This window comes from Vombatus ursinus, unplaced genomic scaffold (assembly GCF_900497805.2).
Source record: "Vombatus ursinus unplaced genomic scaffold, bare-nosed wombat genome assembly UNPS02014786.1, whole genome shotgun sequence".
NCBI lineage: Eukaryota > Metazoa > Chordata > Mammalia > Diprotodontia > Vombatidae > Vombatus > Vombatus ursinus.
In genome coordinates this window covers 35,561,840-35,568,147 of record NW_020954564.1, presented here as the reverse complement: position 1 = coordinate 35,568,147, position 6,308 = coordinate 35,561,840, and positions in this window count along the sequence as shown.

Genomic DNA, 6,308 nt, shown 5'->3' with positions numbered 1-6,308 from the left:
AGCAGGGGGCATTGACCCAAGCTTCTTGTACTGGGAGCCTGGGGCCTGGTTACTAGATTTGTGTGCTGGGGCCTCAGGTGCTGGCAATTGGATGCTGTAGGATTCTGGCAGCTTACCTGGTATTGGGCTGAAATCAGCAACATTGGAGCTGTAGGGGTAGTGGTGGGGAGTATGGCCCTGGAGGATTCCTGCTCACCAGGGCCTTGCACAGGGATGTTTTGCTGCTGCAGAATGTCTCTCAGCCTGGAGTTTTATCTCTTGGAGTTGTGCTTCCCAGAGTTTTGCTGAGGTAGCAGGATACTTGGCTGCTGGAGAATGCCATGGCATGTTGTGGTTTTCCAAGTCAGTTTCCACTGGTTCCCCTGACCATACTGAGGCACTTGAGGGTCCTGGTGTGGGTGCTTGCATGATCTACCACCCTGGGGTTCAGGATCTTCCCCTGGTATGCTGAGGTGGGGCTTTCCACTAGCTTACTGGGACACCTCCTGTTCTGTACTGCTTCCCCAGAATGAGAGAGGCCTTTTCTGTTAATTCCCCAAGCTTTCTGGGCTACAAGACTGTTGTACTCTGTCTTTCTGCTGTTGCAGGGTTTTTCCTGGGGTGATATTTTCAGGGCTTTCAGAGGTCAATAACAGTGGGTGAGAGTGACTGACTTCTTACTCCACCGTCTTGGCTGCTGGAAGCCAGAAATCTATCTATAAGTTTGTTTCCACTCTCCCCCATAGACACTGTGTACATTGGTGTGAAGATGTGTCCTAGATTAATAGGCAGAATGTTTTGTTTTAAAAGTATTCTTGCTTTGACATCTACTTAGTGTTTCTGATAAGGAGTTAATAGTGTCATCTTGGCTGATTTGTTAAATGGGGAACATAATTCTTAGGGCTCAGAAGTAGCAGTTGTGATCAGGAATGAATTCAACCCCGAGAATGAATTGTAGCAGTATAACCAACCCCATCTGGGAAAATTCCCAACATACTTGAATAAGAGAAGGATAAATGAGCAAGTCAGCCCTAACCCAAAGAGAAAATAAAAGAGAGATAAAAGAATAAGGAGGTCATATTTCACACAAACACATACATTATATTTGTAATCTTCCACCATTATTTCTATGAGATTTTACATTTGATTTTATATTCTAAACTCTATTGTCTATTATGATCATTTCTCCCACTAGCAGGTAAGTCAAGTATTTGCTAAATAAAGTGCTTCCTAAGTGTAGTGGGTATATGCACTTGCAGACAGTTCTCTCCTGAGTCCAAATGCTCTATACCAAGTTTTCCCATAGTACCGATACTATAAACCCTTTATGTAAACAATTTTACATACCTACAAATTTTATCTTTTTGAAGATACCAGTTATAGTTCCTACATACTACATTTTCACTATTTGCACTTATTTCTCAGAAATACTAAACAAATATCTCCACCATATACTCAAAAATCAATGAAACTTTTTTTTTAAACATTCTGGAGATATGTCCTTGGCTAGTATCCAAACTCATGATGAAGAGGGAATACGGATTATGGGCCCTGGAAGAAAGTTCTGCCATTATCTGTGATGAGCATTTATTCATTCAATAACTATTTCTGAATACTCCCTATGTACATAGACCTATATTAGTTATTTAGAGGTTACAAAGATCTTGAAGCAGTGCCTACCTTCAAAGAACTTACAGTCTCTTTTGTTCACACTACCTACTTTGGGCTGCAGTAGTTACACTTATAAAAGCCTATTGTAAGCAGTAGGTTATGTGATTAAGATGTACAGACATAACAGATATCTATACATGTGCAATAGATAGTCACTAAATCTTTTATTTCTCTTAATTGAGTCATGGCTATGTAATAGAAAGAGTACTGGCTCTAGGTTTAAATCTCAGCTCTACCAGATACAACCTGTGTAATCTTGGGCAAATTACATAACCTCTTTGGGACTCAGTTTTCTCACCTGTAAAATGAGGGGCTAGATTAGATCAGGAGTTTGTAACCTTTTTGTGCTATGTATGCTTTTGGCAGTCTGGAAAACCCTATGGAATCCTCAAAATAATACTTTTAAGTTCATAAAATACATAACACCACAAAGGAAATCAATTATTTTGTAACAGTTATCAAAATATTTCTAAAATGTTAATGGATCCCAGGTTAAGAATACCTGGATTAGAGTATTTTCAACATACTTCTCAACTCTGTCTCATGATCTCATAAGTCAGTTCATCTCCCTGAGATTCAGTTGTCACATCTGTAAAATGGAGATAATAATCTTTCCATTACCTCCTTTACAATTTCATTGTGAGGAAAGTGTTTTGTAAATTATACAATAGGAATATGACTTGGTGGTCTTGTTGTTATATATTTGGTTTTGTAAACTATACAATAGCAATGTGACTTGTTGGTGACATTATACACTTGCCTTCAGTTCACAGAAAAATCTAAACAAGCAACTTTTGCATTATCTGGCAATTTCCAAATGACACTACAGATATTAGTGAGTTCCAGAACACTCAAATAGAGGACAAAGAATGTGAATGCCACTAGAAAGATTATTTTAGATGGATGGATTCACTCTGTCTCTGGACTTTACATTAGTTAAAGTATAGAATTTCTGCCCATTCTCAGGGGATGAGAATTTCCACCAACTTGATGCCTCTTAAATAATGCCATCTTTGTTTTCAGCACAACATTTAAGACCTTGTTCTGAACAGCATCCAACTTAAAAGGAAAGGGGGAAGCTACTAGCTGTGAAAAGATCAATTTGTTTCAAATCCATTCTTTCTTATTGCTAAAGACTTTGGCACCCAAAATGGCTCTATCTATTGCCCATTGATGCCAACTAGAGCAGAGACTAAAGGATTTCTCCCTGCACCACAAGTCAGAGATTCAACAGATAAGCCAATTAGAGTGGGAGCTTTGAGTCATGCTTTCCAAATTGGTTATTGTCATTGGTCATCTCTGACCTATTGAAGCTGCTATTTACAGAGAAAACCTCTGTAATTTATAATATGTCACAAATATTTTGTAATATAATAAATATCTATTTACAGAGGTTAAAACCTAAAAGAATTAGTGTAATGGTAACATTATGGAATGATAAAAATATCTCCTCCTGGAAATCAAAGGGCCGGAGTTCAAATCCCAGTTTTGTTTTGTTTTTTTTCACTTACTAGGGGTAAAATAGTAAAATAAAAATTTCTCTGGGTCTCTATTTTCCAATCTGATCTCTAAATTACATTCCAATACTAATATTATATGAGACTCTAACTAGTGGGTCCTGTCCCAAGCAAGATAATGTCGTATACATTTTCCCCCTGTTCCTAGAGAAGGCATGGTATAGTGAAAAGAGAATCAGACCATCTGACTCCAAATTTTAATATCTCAGTTTTAATACTGTGTAACCATGGGAAAGCACAGGCTGCCCCTATCTTCATAATGCTTTTCTTCCTCACCTGCACTTCTAGGAACCCCAGCTATCTTTAGGCCTTTGGTCAAATTTCACCTGTCCCCCCTCCCTATACACAATTCATTGCTAATTCTTATCAATTGGTGAAAGCCCTCATTCCCTCACTACCAGGCTATTGCAATGGCCTTCTGGTTGGTTTTTCTGCCTCATCTCTTCCCACTCTAGGCTGTCCTCCACCTAGCTGCCAAAGTGATATTCCTAAAGACCAAATCTAATCATGTCATCCCCCACCTCCAACCCCTTCCTCAATAAATTCCAGTGGCTTCCTATTACCACTGTCAACTAGTCAGTCAAAAAGCATTTATTAAGTGCCTACTAAGTGTCAGGCACTGTTTTAAGCACTGTGGATGCAAAGAAAGACAATAGACAGTCTTTGGCCTCAAGGAGCTCCTTAACAGGGGAGATAACATCAATTATGTACAAACAAGCTTTTTATGTACAAACAAGCTTTTTTTTTTTGCCCAAAATAACATCACTATGCTAGAGTCAATTTTCAGTGTGTCTGACTGGCCGATCAGACCAACATGAGCTCGAAATGCTCTACCACAGGTCAGGCACAAATAGTCCATGTGAACCTTTGGAGTGGATTCTCTAAGATTGCATATCTTGCATTTCTCTTGAGCTATTTCAATACTGCTTTGCTCATAGAGCACAGCACCTTTTCTGATGTGGGCATGCCATGCTGAGTGGCCCTATGCCAGTGTCTCCCATGTCACACAATCAATTCTAAAGTTTTTAAGAGAGACCTTGAGAGAGTCCTTGTATCTCTTCTTCTAACCACCATGTGAACACTTACCCTGTGTGAGTTATCCATAAAATAATCTTTTTGGAAGATGTACGTTTTGTATTCAAACAATGTGGCCAGCCCATCAGAGTTGCACTCTCTGAAGCAGAGTTTGAATGCTTGGCAGTTTAGTTTGAGAAAGGACCTCAACGTCTGGTGTCTTATCCTGCCAGGTGATCTTCAGAATCTTCCTAAGGCAAAACAAATGGAAGTGATTCAGTTTCCTGGCATGGCTCTGGTATACTGTTCAGGTTTCACAGGCATACAACAATGAGGTCAGTGCAATGGTTCTGTATACCTTCAGTTTGGTAGTCAGTCTAATACCTCTTCTCTCCCGTACTTTGCTTCGGAGCCTCCCAATCACCAAGCTAGCTCTCGCAGTGTGTGTGTCAACCTCATTATCAATGTGTACATTCCTGGGAGGTATACTACCAAGGTAAATAAACTTATCCACAGCACTCAAAACTTCTCCATTTGCTGTAACCAATGGTTCCACATATAAATGGTGTGGTGTTGGCTGATGGAACACCTGTGTTTTCATGGTGTTAACTATTAGGCCAAAATTGGCACAAGCAACAGAGAATCAATCCATACTTTGTTGCTTCTCAGCTTCAGATCCTACATTGAGTGCACAATCATTTGGAAATAGAAAATCATGCACTAACACTCCCTCCTTGTAGTCTTTTCAAGTTGAAGAATTTACCATCAGTGTGGTAGTTGACCTTGATGCCATGTTAGTCCTCACTGAAAGCATTTGACAACATGGCTGGAAACATCATGCTAAAAAGCATGGGAGTGGGCACACAGCCTTGTTTCACTCTATTGGTGACTGGGAAAGCACAAGAGCATTGTCCATTATCCAGAACCCAGGCAAGCCTGCCATCATGACATTGATGTACAATGCTGATGAGCTTCTCCGGGGAACCAAATTTTGACATAATTTTCCATAAGCCCTCACGACTGACAGTATCAAAGGCCTTGGCCCACCTAATTCCTACCTGCGGCTCCAAGAAATTGTAGCACGCACAGCGGCCACACCACAGTAAACCATTGTGGCAGACCAACAAGCTATATAAAGGATAAATAAGATATAATTAAAAGAGGGAAGGCACTAGAACTGAGAAGAATTGGGGAAGTTTTCTAGTAGAAGATTGGATTTTAACTGAGATAAGAAGGAAGGCAGAGAAGCCAGTAGGAGAGATGTGGAGAGGGCATTGTAGGAATGGAAGACAGCCAGAGAAAATGCCCAGAGTTGACAAAATGAAGTGACTTGTTAGTGGAACAGGAAGGAGGCCAGTGTCACTGGATCAAAGAATATGTGGAGGACTGTAAGGTGTAAGAAGACTAGAAAGATAGAGGGAGCTAGATTATAAACAGTTTTGAACACCAAACAGAGGGTTTTTGCATTTGATCCTGGGAGTGATAGGGAGTCACTGGAGTTTGTCATATATCAGGGTGACATGGCTGGACACATACTTTAGGAAAATTATTTTGGTGGTTGAATGGAAAATGAATTAGAGTGGAACCAGCAGGCTATTGCAGTGGTCCAGGCATGAGGTGATAAAGGTCTGCATCAGAGTGGTGACAGTGTCAGAGGAGAGAAGGGAGTATATTCCAGAGACAGTTTGAAGACAGTACAACTTTATTAGGATAAATTGATTTTTAAGTAGTCTGAAACTACTTTATATAATTGAGTTTACTTTCCAAAAATCATTGAATTTTGGAATGTTTAATTTTTCAATAATTTATTTTCTGATGTTTCTAATAGATAATTATCATTAACAAAAAGTGTTGTGGAAACCTCAATGAGAAATTATGTATATCAGTTAGGGCCAAGAGCTACAAACCCTTTTAATTCAAAGAATAGTCTAATAACTGACTTAAAATGATAACTTGAAGTTCACTTTTTAACCCCTTAAATTATTGATACTTATCTTAAAAATAAAGTTAATAGGTAAAGTGAGGATGCAGATGAGCAACTATAAAAGAAAAGTATATCCTTTACTGCAAAGCCACTGAAAGAGAGAGAGAGAGAGAGAGAGAGAGAGAGAGAGAGAGAGAGAGAGA